The sequence below is a fragment of the Lissotriton vulgaris genome, chromosome 6 (assembly GCF_964263255.1).
Source record: "Lissotriton vulgaris chromosome 6, aLisVul1.2, whole genome shotgun sequence".
Taxonomy (NCBI): Eukaryota; Metazoa; Chordata; class Amphibia; order Caudata; family Salamandridae; genus Lissotriton; species Lissotriton vulgaris.
In genome coordinates, this window is record NC_141694.1 from 1,831,617,495 (window position 1) to 1,831,637,442 (window position 19,948).

General features: G+C 47.5%; 1 protein-coding gene and 1 long non-coding RNA gene across 3 annotated transcripts in view; one reads left to right on the plus strand and one right to left on the minus strand.

Moving 5' to 3' along the window:
• KIF3C (kinesin family member 3C) overlaps positions 1 to 19,948 on the plus strand; it is a 320,587-nt gene that overhangs the window by 118,957 nt on the left and 181,682 nt on the right. The window lies entirely within an intron of this gene.
• LOC147709592 (uncharacterized) overlaps positions 12,614 to 19,948 on the minus strand; it is a 363,282-nt gene continuing 355,947 nt past the window's right edge. Inside the window, exon 3 of the long non-coding RNA XR_015296707.1 lies at positions 12,614 to 12,643. This is a non-coding gene — a long non-coding RNA (uncharacterized LOC147709592). The remainder of the gene's footprint in view (positions 12,644 to 19,948) is intronic.

The window sequence follows — 19,948 nt, forward strand, 5'->3', positions numbered from 1 at the left end:
GGCCTGAACTAACAAACTCCAGGATACAGCTGCCAGACTGCTGAGATCAGGATACATATCTGCTTCCTGTGGACGGGAGATTATCTTCCTTTGAAGATAAAGTTGTGCGAAGATAGATTTTTAAATGTCAGAAATATGTATTGCGTTTTGCAGATAAAATAGTCAAAACTTAACATAGCTCACAAGCCCCAGCCTTGGAAGACTCGTGTTAGCGATGCATCTTTAGGCATCACATCGCTCGCTGATAAATTTAGCGATGGCTCTTGGGGATTCTGTGAATCTGGGCCGACAATACTTTTGGCACGTGCAAGAGAGCTGCTAAGATATCTCAGTGGGTCGAGCAGTAGAGATATGCATGAGTCCACCACATGGCATCCAAGGGGACGCGCTCAGATGAATCCCCTGCTTCCTCACCGAAAGAACCCCGAGGATCCACCTTTCACCTCTGAACTCAAGGAGATCACCTGCGGTGTCCCACAAGGCACATCCCCCCCCCCATGTTCTTCAACGCATATATGACTCCGCTGGCCAACATAGTCAGATTCCCATAGTTTCAACATAATTTCCTACGCCCAACTCTTTCTCTTACTCACCGGCGACCCCACCACCACCAGAACCAATTTCCATAGATGCGAGACAAACTTCACCGACTGGATGAAGAACAACTGCCTGCAGCTGAACACAGACAAGACGGAAGTACTGATCTTTAGCAACAGCGGCAACACATGGAACGACTCCTGGTAGCCATCAGACCAAATCACGCCAAAAACCTCAGAATCATCATTCACAACAAGCTCACCTAAAATCACAGATCAACGCCGGCTCCTCTGCCCGCTTCCTCACTCTGTGCATGCTACGTAAGATCTTCAAGTGGCTACCCCTACCCATGAGACGCACCATGACCAAGCCATCAACACTATCCGACTCGACTACAGCAATGCCCTCTACGTAGGAACTGCTGCATGCCTTCTACAGAGACTTCAGACCATACAGAACACCTCAGCCAGACTCCTCCTTAGCCTTCCCCGACGAACCCACATCACACCCTGTCTCGGGAAACTCCACCGGCTCCCCGTACAGAAGAGATGCCAATTCAAGCTGCTGACCCATGCACACCAGGCTCTGCACAACCAAGGACCCGCCTACATTGTTTTTTTCTACATTTATTTTGACCTGAGTTTTTTTGTTGTTACTGTAAACTTTTCACGTTACCCATACCCTCATACCTGCAACATACTATCATTGACAGGCTTACGACTGTATTTAGCATTTGCCGGATAGTGTTCTCTATCAAAAACAAGACCGATATCCCATCCACCATAGTGCAAGTGCATTATCGCCACTGCCATGCTTTTGCCACATAATCTATCATCTGCTGCATTCTATGCAGATTTTAGCAAAACATGTTGTTTCTAGCGCAAATGGGTCAAAAGTTACAAAAATGCAGCAACATTTGTTGCAGTGCAGGGGAAGGCCCTTCGCAAACGTTGAAGGGTTACCTTTCTGTTGCTATCAGGTACATGCATCAATGTAGGCTTTTGCGATTCCTTAATTGCGAGTATTAAGGAATCTCAATTAAGGAATTGCAAAAGCCTATGCATGTAGGAATCGCTATAAAATTTGTGATTCCTAAACATTACTTAATGGTGACTCGCAAATTGGAAGTCGCAATTAAGGAATGCCTTCCCATTCATTCCTATGGGCCTGTAGGCCCATAGGAATGAATGGGAGATTGCATGCGCAATATGCGAGTACCACTAGGTACTCGCAAATTGCGCATGCAATTTCAAGGGTGTCAAAAGGACACCCTGTTTCACGCCTGAAATTGGTCTGTGCACACATATTGCGCACACACATACCCCAAGGGCATGTGTGTGTGTAACCTACAACTTTAAAAAATGCACTTTAATGCATTTTTCAAAGTTTTTGCAAATTACCATCAAGTTCAACTTGATGGTAATTTGCGCCCCCTAGTAGCGAAATCACTATTCTAAAGTGGTTCTTGCATTGCATTTAAGGAATCGCAAATTGCGCTTCCTTCAATGCAAACGCAATTTGTGAAATCACAATTAATTGCGAATTCTCAAATTACGGGTGCCTTGAACCTTGATGCATCGCAAACGCCCTTTTTGCAGGCGCAAACGCTGATTTTTGCGAATCGCACCATTTGCGCGCGCAAAAATGGTTGATGCATGTGCCTGTTAGTGCTGTGCTTGGGTGTTAAACTGGTGCTAACAAGGTTAAACCTTTTCCCAGACAATGTTAACGTGTAAGAATGACAAAATAATAAAATAATACTGTCACAAAATGTGCTGCTTTACTCTGCATAATTTGCCTTTTGTTGCTGTATAATTTAGTCAACCCTGATGCATAATTTGGTTGTCCCCGGTCGCATAATTCCCGTGGCCCTGGTTATAGCCAGTGGCACTCAAGGAACTACAAATGGGACTTCTGCCTTATTTTTAAGGTGTATGTTGCCCGCCAAACTCAAAATAAGCCTCTTGGTCTGTACCTTTATAGGTCGCTTCACCCCTCTCTCTCTCTCGCTCCCAGGGTGGAGCATCAGCGAAGAGCTCTTGGATGACTTTATTGACACACCGAGTGGACCAGAGACAGCAATGTCCGGAAGCAAGAGCATTGAGATGCAGGTAGACCAGAGGACTTCCCTTCACCAGGAATCTAGCCAATGAGCAGAAGTAATGCACCTCCATGTTTGTGGATTAGAGATACCAGGCGGTGGCGGGCGGTCTTGAGGCTGCAATTTTTTTGGTGGGCCCGCCGCAGTCCCGCCAAGCATATTATGAGTTTCCTCTCCGTCACGGTTTTCATGGCGATTCCTCCTCTGTGAAAACTGTTGCGGTGAGGAAACACAGGTGGCCCTACAGGGAAATGGGGTGCATGCAGGGTAGCACATGTTGCACCCCCCTGTGTGCATGCAGCCCTGTACCTCACCTCCCTCTACCCCACAGATCTGTACCTCACCCCCTACACCTGCTAAATCTTAGTGTATTTCACCCTCTGTACCTCACCTTCCTCTACCTCACCAATCTCTCCCTCTACCCCAGCTAAATCTTAGTGTATTTCACCCTCTGTACCTCACCTTAGTCTACCTCACCAATCTCTCCTTCTACTTCAGCTAAATCTTGGTGTATTTACCCCCTTTGTACCTCACCTACCTTTACCGCCCGATCTCTACCTCTCCCAAGATGGCTCTCTACTCCGCCTCTCATGCCCGCACCTCTTTGCTCCAATCTTTTTGCCTACATCTAGTTCTCTCATTGGCTTCCTCAACTCACTTTCTTCCTCCTCCCCTCACTTTCTTCCGCCTCCCCTCACTGTGCACTTCACTGCTCTGCTCTCTGCCTCCAAACACAATCCTCTCTACCTCAACCCCTAATATGCTTCTTGGCGCTAGGTCCGTGTAATATAGGAAGCCACGCTGCGGGTGCGAGTTATGTGCCACAGCTCGGAGAGGGAAGGGTCGTGGATCTTCCACCACTAAAAAGGACGGCGACTCAACATACTACTATCGTGACCGTCTGAGAGGCGCTATATACGAGTAAATGAATGGGGTTTACCTCCTCTCCGAGGCTCCTGTCTGGTAAAGTGTTGACTAAGGGCACCACAAACCATGGATGGGTGTAATCGCCAGCAGTGGCTGCACACAAGAATCAGACTCTTGAAAATGACAATTCAGCGCTGTACGAATCACTAAAAAATGACAACGCAGCGCTATACCAATCACTGCAAATGACAACTCAGTGCTATATGAATCACTGCAAATGACAACGCAGCGCTATACCAATCACTGCAAATGACAACGCAGCGCTATATGAATCACTGCAAATGACAACGCAGCGCTATAGCAGTCAGTGCAAATGACAACGCAGCGCTATAGCAGTCACTGCAAATGACAACGCAGCGCTATATACCAATCACTGCAAATGACAACGTAGCGCTACACTTAATCACTGTCTGCCACCTTTCTGCAGCGCGTCGCACAGGCATCAATTATAAAGCGGGACTGTTTGCTCCACTTCGGTCTAAAGCTCGAGCTTCTTCTCTTTTTTGATGTTTCCTTCTCTGTTTTCCTCCTGAGCCCCCCCCCCCCCCCCCCCCCCCCTCTCCCCGCCCCCATCATGTACATGCACAAGAGGACCTCGACAGAGTGCATATGCGGCAAAAGACACCGCCGAAGCTCTGCCCTCAGTGCAGTGTCACTGAACCTGGCCATCTCCTTGTATCCAAGAATACCTTTGAGACAGCTGGGTGGGTTAATGCACCCACTCCAGAGGGCTCTGTGCTACGCTGATCAGGACGGGGCAGACTCGAGCTTTCATCCTTCGGAGGCCCATGAAACCACAGTTCACGTGCTTCAGCACTAATATTGATGCTATGAAAAAAGCTTGGCTCCGGGGTCACATTTAACGGCTCAGTAGAGTTCGTGTTCAGGGACCCACCCTTCAAAGTCGTCAAACGGAATACCCCTAAAATGGGTAACGCGCGAAGCTGCAGAGATTAGACACTGAAGTACAGAGTGATATGCAAGACATCTAATTGTCATTCATATATCTGTTACACCTGTTGGATTTAGTCACATTTTTAATTTTATTTAAAAGAGTAAAAATGCATACGGCGCGTGGCAGTCGATTTAAAAGCCCTTATGCTTCATACAGATTTTATTTGTATTCTTCTTATGTATTCCAAGCAAGTTTAGAGGGGAGGGCGGGCCCTGGTGACGTCATCAGAACCTGTCAGTCGGCGCTTGATGGCGCTGGCTGCCATGGCAACCGTGGAGCAGCATCGATTTTACCGTGAGCGAACAGGAAGGAGTAGGGAGGGGGGATGGGGCAGAACCGAGGCTTCTGCGAGGTGACATCATCAGCACTAACGACCATCATTAGCATAATTAGTAATGGCAGAGTCTGGCTCTCGGCTAATGGGCTCGGCGGAAAGCCTGTCCTTATTCCATTTCCCGCTCGAGCCCGAGCTGGCGATGATGGATCGCGGTGGCGATCACAGTCACACGGCGCGGCTGCGGAGGAGCCGGGATCCTGCCGGGATCCTGCCGGTCCGAACGGGCGCTGTAATGCAGCGCTGCAGGCCGGGGGAGGCTGGACGTGAATGCCTGGGAATAGGATACCACAGCTCACTACCACTTACAGAAAGCTGGGGTCAGAGGTCATACTCCATTTGCTCCTGTCCTTCCCCATTCATTGCATTTACTAACTCCAGTCTTTCAATGTCATGTGTAACTCCGGGCTCCGCCTGGTATGGCCCGTCCTTTCATGTCCTGGCTGGTACAAAAAGCAGGAAAGCTGGTATTTTTCAGATCAACAGTACATTCTTTAAGTAGTGAACTAAAGTAGAAAGCTTTTTTAAATGTGTTTTTGAGCTGCTTTATTGATCTCCGAAGGACACACAAAGACAGAAGGGTCATGTTAAAAAGGAATACAGACCATCTAAAATAATTTTCTATTTAAGTATCATGTCCGGGCCCTGGCAGAATTTTAACAGGTGAACAAATGGCCGGTTTGTTTCACTGGGAAGGGTGTCCGCCCTTAGGGTCCGGCCTTTACCCCCCTCTGCCCCCCCCCCTCCTTCCCCAGGCCTCATTCAGACCAGGGCCTGGTCGGTCCACAATTCCCTGATCACTAGAGGCAGCGCCTCCGCACGATGGCCCGGTGGGCAGCTCTTGCAAGAGGAGGACGAGCCAACAGATATACAGGAAGAGCCGAGCCAGAGCGCTCTGGCTCGGCTCTTAGAGCCTGTGGGTGCGAGCCGAGCCCTGACAATGTTCGCTATGTAAATCATGAAACAAACAAGTAAAATACGATCGAGCTGCTTCAAAATGAAAAACAAACGGCATTTTCCTAACACATGAAGCGTTGACATTAATAAATCATATTGCAGCACTGAACCGAGAGGCACTTATTAAAGTTCGTTTTTCAACATGAACCATTAGTGCACTGAGGCGAGACAATTGTCATGTAAACGCCGTGCGTGACCCACATTATTATAGAGCATCATTCAGACTAGTACATCAAGCACAGTAGGTTTTTATACAACTGGTACTCTCAGTCGCTGCTACTGCAACCATGGAGGGAGGGCCGGGCGCCAGGGCAGCAGGAGTGTCGGAGGGGGAGTCCGAGGGGAGTTGAATTAAAAAAGAAAAATAACTTACCTGTTCCTGCGGCTGCCTCGTGCGTTGGTGCTCCACTGTCTGCTGCTCCCAGCAGTCCCTGGGGCAACAGACTCCCCATCCAATCCAGACGCTGCTCTCATACTATGGGAGCAGCGTGGGGATTGGCCTGAGCTGGCTGGTTTTACGCTCCGCTCCAGGAGTTTGTGCTTTTCTCTAACCCAGGTTGTAGAATACAGCCGGGTTAGAGAAACCTAAGTGCGCACATCTGTTTGTCTGCAGGCCCGGACTGGCCGTTGCGGGCACAGGGCAATCCCCCGGTGCGCCGCAAGGGTGGGGCCGGTTTTGGGCCCCTGGGAGCCGTTTTTGCTACAGGGCCGTTTTTGCAGCATCTCTGCAAAAACGGCCCTGTAACAAAATAGCCGAAAACTGCCCCCCAGGGGGTGTGGGGGTGGGCGGCTGAGCACTTTGCCTGGGCCGGTATTGGTTCCCAGTCCGGCCCTGTTTGTCTGGAATAGGACGGCCGGCCAAACAGACATGCACACTCAGAAGTGCACAACATTCCGCCCGCCCCTCCCTACACATACTGGCTCAGCGCCAGCAGCTTCTGTCTCTGAGCTAGTGGGGCGACCCTCAGCGGAGTCGCCGGGTAGTCTGAACTTACCTAGTTGAAAGGACTTTCATACGCGTTAATGAAGAAAAAAGAGTTTTGGTGAAATCAAACAATTGCCTAAGATGTTACAATTGAAACGGGGAAGTCGTGATTAATCCATGTTTTCTGGTTCGCTTTCTACAAATCAGCCAGGTAATGGATATCTATTTGTCTTTCCTTATGTTTAAGCTTTATTTTCAGCCCTTTGTGCATTTATTTTGCTGTTTTTATATAGTGTGAACTCGACCCATAGGTATTGGAGTGCTTTACAAGAGCGGTAGTTACATTACACAAGGACACATTCATTGTTTATAGGTGGGGGGGGAATAAGTGATTTGCCCAGAAGCAACAATTGTTGCACCAATGCGGAGGCTGGAACCTGGTCGTCGGCTCTAGCCGTTACACCACCTCCTGGGTAGAGGGAGGGTGGCAGGCAGAAGCCACACGAAAGCTCGGCTCGTTATGGGATCGAGATTCCAACAGGATGTCGAGCTGAGCCAGAGCCAGGCTTCAGGCTGTAGCCTTCTTCGAGCTTTCAGTGGTTCGCCCACCTGCAGCTCAGACCTCACTAGGATGGGGCTAACAGGAGGTCACAATACTAGGCCATGGCTCAGCCCACATCGCTATTGCTTTCAGGGCCAGGATACCCTCCCAGGTGATTGTGCGTTCCACAAATACATATAACATAATGTAAAATATCATTACACAAGCAACAACAGTGAATCCGACATTCTCACCCATGTCCAGAAACTGGACAACGGGGTTGTAAGCAAACATTAAAATGCAAAAGGGCTCCCTCCACTCACAAGCAGAGTTTCGGGGCGAAGATGACAGGCAGCAGAGGGCCCTCTCAGTACCAGGAGCTTCCCCGTGCATTGCAGGTGAAGCGGGGCTCAGTGTTACACTCCTGGAGGGCGTGGTTTAGGTGCAGGAGAGCACCCAGCCCCTCATGAGGTCACCTATGCCCCCAGTCATCATTTTGCATTATGACTCTGTAAAAATCCTGGAACAAGCACCCCCTGTGTTTCAGATTTCACACCACAGAAACTGAAAACCCTTCTAAGGTCTCATCTATGGACAGCTTTTAGCCGTCTGTCTCTAGAAGATCTCTTGTGGACCTTACCAAAAACCTACAGGGGGCTCAGAGCCAGCAATTGCATGCTATTGGTTAGCTGTCCTGTCACTCTTATTTACTTATTTCTTATTCGACAGCGTTCCTTCCTCTTTTTATAATTGCCACTCACCTGGAGGATGAGGGACATACACCATCTTTGGAGAGGGGGGCACAACGATCCATTTGATTGGATGACTGGTATCCTTCCGCTGCTCACGCTCAGGGAATTACTTTGTTCTTTCTCTTGCAACGCTCCGTGGGAGTAGGCCTTTTTCGCTGTCTTCTTTATATGCAGCTCCCCCCCCGCATATACCTGTCCCCCACCCACCCCACGTGCTCCATGTTGCTCCCTCTGCACCCTGTCGTTTTAATTATTTATAATTTTCATCTCCACTCGAGCTCGTCCGTTGCTCTCACGCCTTGCTTACCTTGCTTACCTCCGCTGCGTGGATTACTCCTTCACTCGCTCCTCCGTTGCTACCCCACCCCTCATGGTCCTTCAAAAAACAAATTGGGATGGTCTACCAATTGCCATTTCCTGCCAGGCCGCTTTGATTTAAAAAAGCACTGGTAAATCCAAAGAAATGGCAGCAGAGTCGTGCCATATGCGCGCACGTTTGGTGACACATGCACACGTTATTACGCAGTGTCGCCATAGCATCATGACATGTACAAGTGCATGCACACGCACATCTTATCGTGCTCTTTTTAAAGCATTTTGTTTTGTCGTTGCTACAGAGCATCATTGAAAAGTGTTGGCCAGGCCGATAGGTCTACAAGGCAAGAGATATTGGCTTGCCAATGTATGTTTTCACCACATTCCTCCTCTGAGAGATTGTCCTCTGCCCTGCGTCCTCCACTACACACCCTTGTCACACCACCCACCTTCCACCTCACCCATAATTGTACTACTTTTTTGTGAGGCATACCCTGAGCAGTGCAAACCTTCCTATGCATGCTTTGCAACCACCAATACCTGGCATGTACACCCTGATTACTAAGGAAAATGTCAGCTGGCTACCTGGGCCAAATCTGGTGTGTGTTATTATTCCTGATAAAATAGATTAGACATATTGACATCACCTAGTGTTCTTTAGGGTGTGATATAGTGAGGCACCATCTTGCTTCTGGGCTGGAGTGCTAAAGGGCTTCTGCTCGCAAAAGAACACAAACTTTTTGGTGGTGCTTGTCAAATAACGATTTCCCTCCCAAAGGTTTGTATGGTTTTGATGGCTGTACTTTTATAAAACTAATAAAAACAATTATAAAAAAAAGAGCCGACACAAACTGTCCATCCTTACTACCCTGTAATGTATATGCAATTTCGCTTTCCTTTTCCTGTGTCCGAAATATTTTGGGAATATGCATGTGTGTGGATGTATATAGGGCCAACCTAGCAACATAGTGCTGTCCATTCACTGATGGGATGCAGTTCAACATGGATGATTATTGGGTGGGTTGGACACTGGAAGATGTTATACAACTGGGGGTATAGAGGGGAGGACGAGGAACGGCACAATGCATCTTGGGGGGCATACACCTGGGCTGAAGGAAGCGGCAAATAGTGGCACGGATATGTAGAGGTACAAAGGAGGGAGCAAGGAAGTGGCCAAGCTCCGGTGTGTGTGGCAAAGGGATGGGGGTGGCTTAGTAGGGTAAACGGGCTCGGCCAGGAGAAGGGGTGGAACAGATTGTGTGAAATTTCAGCTCACTCAAAAAAGATGTAGTGTATGGTAAAAAAATAAACTACGGAAACTGGTGAGAGCGATGCCACGCCCCCGGTGGCATTGGCACAATCTTTCTGTTATGGGCATCCGTAGCAAGTACCCTCCATCTTGTTTTGTTGCCTTCTCTGCTCCGAAGTCCAGGGAAAGGGGGTGTTACCTTACACAGGGGAGATGGGGTTTGCTGGGCTCCACCTCTTCCTTGCCCTCACCTGCCACTCGGTGCCTCCCGCTACATATACAACAACTTCTCAAAACTCTGGTACGGTCCAACTCTCAATGATTTGTGGGTCAGACCTAGACTTTCTATTGCTATGCATTGCACAACATATTATTTAGGTAAACTCACAGATAAAAAGTAAAATAAGGAAGAGATTCTATAGTCCTGCTGACATGCGTGCCCCTAATACATGTGATAACATGCAACTCAAGTCAGATCCTCGGTGCTATGTTTTTGGGTGGGCCGGGGTGGGATGCATGATGAAACCCACAAGAACCCCCCAGGCTCCCATAACGTGATGTACATTTCCTCTACCAGCTGGCATCAGGTTTTTAAAACCAGGCATCTAACTACTGTAGTAGGCAGTTGAAGGGATAGTTGTGAGCTTGCAGAATGATCTACACAAAACTCTCCATGCAGTCCAGGTTTGCCTTTGGAGTGTGCTTCCTGAAGCTATACTTGCTTAACTGCTGGACTGGAAGTACCAGAAAGCAAAGGTACTTCCAAGACTTAACAAGTTGCCTACACCTTACAAGGGGCAACATGTAATCGCGGTAGTATCAGTTTTCTGGCCTGTATTTTTGGAAGATGAAGACGAAACACCACATTAATGTGCACCCATGCAGTTTGTTTGCACTTGCTTTTTTGCTACTCTTTTCAATGTTCAGGTCTTCAGAGGTTTACTACACAACATGTCCGTGATTGCGGTTTTCGTGCCCTCTCTCTGCAGCCCATTTATCTTCCTTGGGAGGTACTGTTATGGCACCTCACAGCATACCTGCACGTGTCAAGAATTTGACTGGGGGAGATGAAGTGAATGGAATGGGCTGACCTTTCCCAGGTGCCATCAGTGAACTCTCTGCTGATATATGAAGCTGCTGTGGCCACCCAGTGGCTACTGGCACATGCACAGTGCTCCGTCTAACTGCACAGCGCTATCCACAACCGGAATGTAACTTCATTCCCATTGTCAGCATTGTGGCACAGGGGAGAAATGTGTGCATTCATTTAATTGAACTTTTAACCTTGAACATAGATGTCTTTTTGGGCGTTGCATGACTTGGACCACCTCACGGGAACAATGTACACATAAGAGGATGAGTTAAATCATGTCATAGCTCTTTCATTTCACCCTTGAGAAAAAGAATGGGCTGTTTGCTTGTATAAGTGAATGTGTGCATGAAAGGATGGCACAGTTCTATGTGTGAATGTGTGTACCAAAGGATGGAGTGATTTTATGTGCGAATGCGTGTACCAAAGGATGCAGTGATTGTATGTGTAATTGTGTGTACCAAAGGATGCAGTGATTGTTTGTGTAATTGTGTGTACCAAAGGATGGTGTGATTGTATGTTAATGTGTGCACCATAGGATGACGTGATTGTATGTTAATGTTTGCACCAAAGAACAATGCGGTTGTATGTGTGAATGTGTGCACCAAAGGACGGCGTGATTGTATGTGTGAGTGTGTTCTAAAGGACGGCGTGATTGTATGTATGTACTTTAATCTCAACATGTATACGCAAGGGCTGTGAACCCCACCCCGCTTCCTCAAGAAGCAGAAGATAACACTGTAACAAGAAGGGGAATGTGGCCTTTAGTGAAATTAACTGTTACAGGGTGAGTTATTATACTTTTTGGTTATTTATATAGGACATTTCAGCAAGGCTCTGTACTGCCTGGCCATGCTCCTGTAAGTCCAGCAGGCACAGAGCCTTGCAATACCACGTACCCCAGCAGCAGTCAATGGACGACAAACACGAGACTTCAAAACCAGCAGCCAGGCGATGCTGGACTCCGCGGGCACAGGAAGGCTGCTTTGACTGCTCATCATTGGCTCCCAGTGGGCGTGGGGATTAACTTCACATCTATATGTGCTGCAGGTGTAAATTACCACTTTACCTACAAACCGTGAGACACCTATGCTTCTACCAAGACTCAGCATTTAGCTTACATCTCATTACCTAAGAAACCTTCAGACTCCTGGAGCATGGAGGAAGACCTTTGGGAATCCATGGTCCAGGCTGCAAATGGCACAGCGGCCAGGCCTCAGGGCTGAGCCTACTTCATACATCACTGAAGAGGCCTGAAAACCAAGTTGTTGCAAATTGTTTACAACTCGGGCTCCCTGTTTTCCGTGTTTACTGAATTTTACAGATAAATACTGACCGAAAGCATTGTTTTTCCAGTCTGTATTTATTTTTAGAAGACGATAAATACAGATAATTTGGCTTCTTTTGTGTGACACTATATACTGAGATTAATGAACTTCGGGCCAATAACTGTACATATTGACAGCATGGGAAGTTACAAATAAGAATGGGATTTGATTAAATTACTTCATACCTCAACACATATTTGTACTAGAATGCTAAATGTTGCATGTGGGTTTAATATTTTATTATTTTTGGTTGTTTAATGCGCTAAAACCTGATAGGCATCAAACTAGAAGTGCATGTTTATCCATTAAATAAGTGTGGAAATATGCAAGGTATCATCACATCTATTCACAAATCACACAAAATATGGATAATTATAAATAGGATGGCCCAAAAAATAAAAATGGATAAATACAGATGGAAATGTTAAAAAAAAGAAATACCATAGAACCGGGAGGCTTATTTACTACTAAGGCTTCTGGTATTCAGTTTTTATTGATTTTAACAAATAAATACAGACAGGAAACTTTCTATTTTCTTGTCTATATTTATTTGTAAATATGGAGAAATAAAATAAATACATTTTGTTTTGGACGATACTCACTTCTATCTGTCATGAGTGCCAGGTCAAGAGCTGTGAAGAGAGATAGGTAAGGGTGGTAAAAAAAATGTTTAAAACTTAGTAAAGTTTAAATAACTGCAGCAGTATAACTGTTTAAGTTGTTATATGATGCAAGTGGTTTCAAATTACTGTACTGCTAAATGGCTAAAATCCATTGGACAATCAAACATAATAAACATTTGTGGGTTAAATAAATGTTGAAATACACCTATCGTAGCTACTTTTTTTTGCACTATGACCCAAATAAATGTGGATAAACACAGATTAAAATGACCAAAACATAAATATAAATAAATACAGACTGAAATGTCAAAAAAATAAATACCATAAAACCAGGATCTTTATTTGCAACTTACTCCACACAAGTTGAGGTAGCAATCGAAGAGGATTGGACAAGGGCTCTTATCAGAGACTCTAAATTCCCTGATGGCAGAAGATTGAGACATTTTGCTTGCACACAGCACTCTGAATGAAACAAAGATAAGATGTAGCCGCGGAACATCCTTTACAACGCAACTTTTACCACGCAGAGCCTTTACGACGCAACTATTACAACGCATGCCATTACAACGCATTGCGCTGGGGGGCGCTCTAGGATAGGGAATAGATTTAATTTACTATCCAACACCATCCCTACTATCCATGGGGACTGGAGTTGGAATAGTAAATTAAACTATTCACTATCCAGCACCCCTCAACACTATGCGTTGTAAAAGCATGCGTTGTAAAACTTGCGATGTAAAGGCATGCGTGGTAACGTCATACATCCTCAGTAGCCTATAGGAAAGTCCATAAAAGTCCATATAACAAATAATTCGAGGTTTCCGAGTGATGTTTTCAGTTATGAGGCCCCATTTTCATAGTGTCAAAAATGTGGTTCTGGCCCGCCATCTCTCGCGTCGATCCCTCAGTCAAGGATTTATAAAGTCAGCAAATCACCCGTGAGGATCTCAAGGTGCTGGAGCTGCTAACTGCTGGAGTCCCGTCATTCCACGCTCAGGGTATACCCCTCTGGGTCTCCTATTGAAATCCCGGCTCTGCTCCTTTTGGGAGGTAGAGGCTCGTTGACCAGTCTGTCTTCATCTAATCCAGTGATACTCAAAGTCCGGCCCGGGGGCCACATGCGTCCCTCCTGACCTTCACATGTGGCCCCCTGGGCAGCAGCAGCACTGGGCTGCAGTTCACTCGACTCAGCACTAACATTAAAAGGATGTTAGATATACAGGCAAGTCTTTATTCAAAGGTTAATTGAAGTTAAAGAAAGGAAGTAACTTGGTTGTCCTGCCCCACTTAACATTAAGGACACCTTCATTTTCAAAGCCATCTTGCAGCAAACCTGTAAAAATATGACGACGCTTCTTCAAACGTTCAAAAAGTGTGTTCCATTAACATGCAGAACCATTTCAGCTTCGTATATCAGACTACATCAGCGCATTGAGAAGTAGGTTTTTAAGTGATAGTTTTCAAATATGAATTTAGAAACATACAATCTTCCTCCACACTGACACCAATGTCAATAGTGAACTAAGAGGCGCGTCAGTTGTCACGCGCGGTCTTAGGGAGGCCTCCAATTATACATGAACAACATCGTTTATTAAATCAAACACAGAAGGCTTGTGCAGCGCATCCTGAAGTCTTGTATTTCGAGGACCTCTTATATGTGATGATAAAAGAAAAAGGAGGGAAAGTGAAATGAAACAATTGCCTAGGATCACACAGTTTGGTAAAATGGGAACGCTGGGATTAGTCCCAGGTTTTCTGGCTTCACATGGTGCAGTTCAGCCACTAGACGTATATGCTTCGCTTCCCCTAAACCCACCTTGACCCCCCCCCCCCCTCCCCCACCCCTCTTTCACTGTAATCTCAGCAGTGTCCTTGGCTCTCAGAAGCCAGGACATCTCCTCTCTGAGAACAAACCCATCACTATGGCCTCTGCCCAGGGGCTCCAAGGCTGGGGCCAGAGACAGAGGCAGGACACAGCCTTGGACGCACGGAGGGCCTGGCCTGGGAGCCCCAGAGCTGCGCCACACGCTCTTTTATGCAAATTGTGTTTCACAATAGTATCATCTCTTACTTTTCATCCGCAGGTGTCTCTGTTTGCTCCTCTTTAGATGGCTCTAAAAGGGGTCCTCGGGGCGACAGCCGTGGTGGGAAGCTCGGGGATCAGTTGTACGTGGTTTCCACCGTCCAGTGGTGGGTGGCACAAAATTTGGTGGCCACTGGTCTGTATATATTTTTTTTAAAGTACTTAAACGAAAGGGGTGGGGGGCTTCCTAGATACATACAGACCCCATTAGCCACCAATAACCAGTTCCAAAAGGCAACTGGGTCAGCATCAGTTTCCTCTCGAGCATTATTTAGCTGCTGTAAAGAACATCCAGCGTAGAAAATGAGCCAAGGAAAGCCAGTTGTAAGCGGCCAACTGGAATCTCCGTTAGCAAAAGTCCACAGTGTCGAAGGACTCAAATATAAATATTCTATACCTGATTACCAACGTACTGTCGGCAGCATGGGGCGGACCTGCCTAATGCGGCAGCATGGTGCAGACCTGCCCTAAACGGCAGCATGGGGCGGACCTGCCTAATGCGGCAGCATGGTGCGGAACTGTCTTATGCTGCAGCATGGGGCAGACCTGCCCTATTAGGACCTGCCTTATGCGGCAGCATGGTGCGGAACTGTCTTATGCTGCAGCATGGGGCAGACCTGCCCTATTAGGACCTGCCTTATGCGGCAGCATGGTGCGGAACTGTCTTATGCTGCAGCATGGGGCAGACCTGCCCTATTAGGACCGGTCTTATGCGGCAGCATGGGGCAGACCTGCCCTATTAGGACCTGTCTTATGTGGCAGCATGGGGCTGACCTGTCTTATGCGGCAGCATGGGGCAGACCTGCCCTGTGCGGACCTGCCTTATGCGGCAGCATGGTGCTGACCTGCCCTATGCGGACCTGCCTTATGCGGCAGCATGGTGCGGAACTGTCTTATGCTGCAGCATGGGGCAGACCTGCCCTATTAGGACCTGTCTTATGCGGCAGCATGGTGCGGACCTGTCTTATGCGACAGCATGGGGCACACCTGTCTTATGCGGCAGCATGGTGCGGACCTGTCCTATTAGGACCTGTCTTGCGGCAGCATGGGGCTGACCTGTCTTATGCGGCAGCATGGGGCTGACCTGTCCTATTAGGACCTGTCTTATGCGGCAGCATGGGGCGGACCTGCCTTATGCACCCCCCCCCCCCCCACCTCGTGGCCCTGCCACTACAATGGTGTATCCTTGGTATTTTGCAACCTATGGCCTCAGATGTCCTCACCGAAATGTGGTCTTTTGCTGTTTAACGTCTGCTTGGTTGCACCTGCTCCACTCTGATTTGTTTTCTTTGATTAAATCTGTTAATAAAAAATATTGGAAAATATATATATATAGTGTCTGCAGTATGGGCTCCCTAAATATATAAGGATCCGCACATAGTGATCCTTTATCAGGAACGGGGCCGGGGTGGGGCTCTGCGGGTTATTTGGAGCCCCCCCCCCCCCCAGAGTCCCTCCCCCCTCCTCCCCTCCCCCTTTTCTACTCTCAGCCAGGACAGGAGCGACAAATCATGTTATAATGTCCATCCCAGAGTGGCCCCCGGCCATCCGTGTGTTTTCAATGAAAGCCGATACTGTTTTGAGCTTGATGGTCCCCTTGGCCAGTGCCTGACCCTTCCCCCCTACTCTCTGCCCCCCTCCCCTTTGAAGCCCTCTGCTCCACGCTGGCTGGCCTCCCTTGTGACGCGCGCCCCCCCCCCCCCAGTGGAATGGGCCCAGAGGGCAGACATTGCTTCATGCAGGGCTGGGATTGGCACGCGCTTGCCCGGACACAGCCCCTCCCGGGCACAATTACAGCGGCGCTGGCCTGGGAAACATACATGTGTTGCTGGGCTGAGGGTGGGCGCGGGGGGGAGGGGGGTGGGAAGGGAGGCGTCTGACTTTGTACATTTTTGTAAACTCTCTCTGTCCTGGGCCCTCCTTTGCCCCAGCCCAATTAACTCAAGTCAGCGCCGAGAAGCGGGACGAGTCAGAGCGCTTGGCATGGGCTTCCGCCTCCCACATACCCCCCCCCCCCACCCCTGCTTACCCTTTGTGACTCACCAGCCCCCACTCCAGTGTACAGTACATTGGGAGCGCGGCGGGCTTAATTTGTAAACAAATATAAGTTCCAGGGCCCTGGTCAGGAGGTCACTGCAGCTCCCACCACCCAGTGCCCCTGCCACTGACAGTACAAACACGACTACCAACCATCACACTCCAACAACAGTGACAATGCAGGCTATGCCAGGCCCCCAAAGCTATGAGAATGGTTTTGGTGGCAGTTATTAGTCATTGTCCATGTATATTCAATTAATAAACAGCTGTTGTTGGGCTTATCCCTACTTAGACAGACAGCGCCACCATGTGGCAGACTGTCATAAAAGGCGACGCTGACATTTAAGTGACGGTGCCGAGCACCAGAAACCATTGGCTCAAATTATGCACTTGGAGTGCCAAACGTCTGACTTGGGCTCGCCCGTCCCACTTGGCCTCGCTTCTAAATAGAGCCAGCAAGAACCACTGCCCTCCCCTAACGCAGTTTTTAAAATACAAAAACTGGAAAACACATGACCGCTTACGGGAGATTAGGAGTGGAGCTTGGAGAGTGAGATTTAGGAGTGGTGAATCTCAAATTTCACTACTTAAAATCAGGGGTTGGAGGGGTGAGATGACCGGGGCCGGACTGGGAACCAAACCTGGCCCTGGCAAACTGCTCGGCCGCCCCCCTGAGGAGGCAGGGGTCTGGCCGAGCTGTTTACTATGTTCTGCCAACTTTGTTACAGGGGGTGATATTGCCCACTCCCGGTAACAAAAACAGCCCCCCAGGGGCCCAAAACCGGCCCCCACCCTGGCAGCCTACCGGGGAAACACCCGGTGCCTGCTATGGCCAGTCCGGCCCTGGAGATGACCAAGACTCGGGATTGAGAGTTCCTATGAGAAGTCCAGTGAGTAACGATTTCCATTAGGTGGGCCTCTGTCTAAAAGGGTGCAGGCAAATTAATATGGCGAACCGAGCCGGGCTTGGTGCTAAGAATCCATGCGCGAGCCAAGCCATGAAAACGTTTGGCTTGTATATCGTGTAACAAAAATAATGTAAAAATGTGATCGTCTTTTCAAAATTCAAAAAAGTGTATTTCTTTAAAATGCTAAAGCGTTTCACCTTAGTACATCAGAATATATCACTGCATAGACTGACATTTATTAAAAGTGGTAGTTTTAAACATTAACTTAAAAACATTAATGGCTCGCCTCCCTACAACAATGCCTTAAATGAACCAAAAAGCAAGCCAGTAGCCTTGTGAACCCTAAACCTGTCCTCGAGTCTTAATATAGATGGAGCAACATTATAGTCTATTAAATCAAACATAAGAGGTGCTTGTACAGCGCACCTCCTGAACTTGGGTATTAAAAAGCGCTCTCATCTGATAATAAAGATAAAGTAGGCTCAGTGAAATAAAACGTTTGTCTGTGATCACACAATTTGAACAAGCAGGGTAGCCGATGTTGACTCCAGGTTATCTGGTTCCACATTTTGAAATTCAACCACCAGTGGGGCAGTCCCCACTGTGTGGTTATTATAAGGACCACCTTTCCATAGGAAAAGCATTTTTTGATTTTGCTTAGAACTGTGGCACAGTTTGACAAATCTTGGCACAACTTTCCAAAAAGATTCTTGTTCACACTGCTCCTTCCTGGAAAGTTTTGGGGTGATCCGTCAAGCAGGGGCCGAGAAAAGCAACGTGTTCCAAAACACATCTTCCCCATTCTTTTTTCAATAGGAAAATTGAAAAGCAATATAGCGAAAACTGCTGAACGGAATTACATCAAATATGGCAATATGTTAGTTCTTGGTCCATAAAGCGTGCTTTTTGTGATTTGGTGTAAATCCATTCAGTAGTTTTTGAGAAATGAAGGTTTAACATGTATGTATATTTCATGCCCCAGAGGAGCCAACATATCTAGATAAGATCTAATTACACAATGTCTAACCACGACACCTGGGCCCATATCCCAGCTTCCCCACTTGACAAACCTGTGTAATATTATGCAACTCTTTATTTCACAGTGCCTCAGTCTTCTCCCGCAACAAATTTGAGAGCACAATGATGTAATTCAATTGACAAAAACAGAAAATGTCACTTCTATATGGTTAAATAGACAATAATATTGCTTCACATATAACAATATTGGCTGCATATATAGGGCACATTCAACGTGATACATTTCTTGGCCTACTCTTCGCCATGTTGTTAGGGCACAGAGATAATCTTAAATGTTTCTATGTTTATGTTTAGGAATTATACTTTTCAGCACGTCACTCAATTCATAGAACCTAATCTATGACGTTGAAACTCTTACCACTTTTCTTGTATCCTGTATGTACTCGATATTTCTTGCAGGGCGTGCATGGCAAATCCTGTGATGGCTCGGCTCGCAGGGCCCATGTTCCTGGCTCGGCTCCGGCTCGGCTCTCTGTATGAATCTTGCGGGCTCGCCCACCTCTAGTCGAGCTCCTCCACAGGGAATAAATACACACTACAACCTTGACAATGAGCAGATCCCATAAATGACTACCGGCTATGTGTGCATTTTGTGTACTATCCTTATGTAGTGGGAGATACAAGTGTGCACTGCGTGAGAAGGTTGTGTGACCTTAGTGTGTTCAGTGTGTTGAGGACTACAGCTGTTGAGTGTGTGAGATCGACAGTGCTGAAATTGTAAAACAACGAGTGTCGGTGCCCAAAGCGCTGCCCAGAAGCGTGCGGCTGGCTCCATTCATTGTCAGCGGGCCGAATACCGAGGCTGCGTTGTCCTAAATCCACCTCAGCCTCTTGAGTCCACTGCCAGACCCACTCTGTCCCTTTATCTCACTCTTGCAGGTTTCTGCTTCCTCCTCGGTAACATTTCTGTCTTTCTCTTCCTCCTCCTTCCCACCTGGTGTGTTTTTCCCTCTCTTGCTCTTGGGAAATATCTGATGAGGAAGAATAAGTGGCAGCCCCAAAAATGAGTGCAGGTGGTCCCCACTGGCTCAAATTAAGCACTGGATTTACGATCTTTGTGTGAGAGGAGATACAGGCATGCAGTGCGTGGTGTGTACATATGAACCTGGTATGACTGTTCAACCTTGGCTGCTGGCGATTTGCAGATAGGTCATTGTTAGGCATGTGGGAATGTGAAGCTTGGAGGAAGAGGCGGATGCTGTATTTCTCTGTCTTTTTCATGCATTATCACATAATGACTTGGGCGCC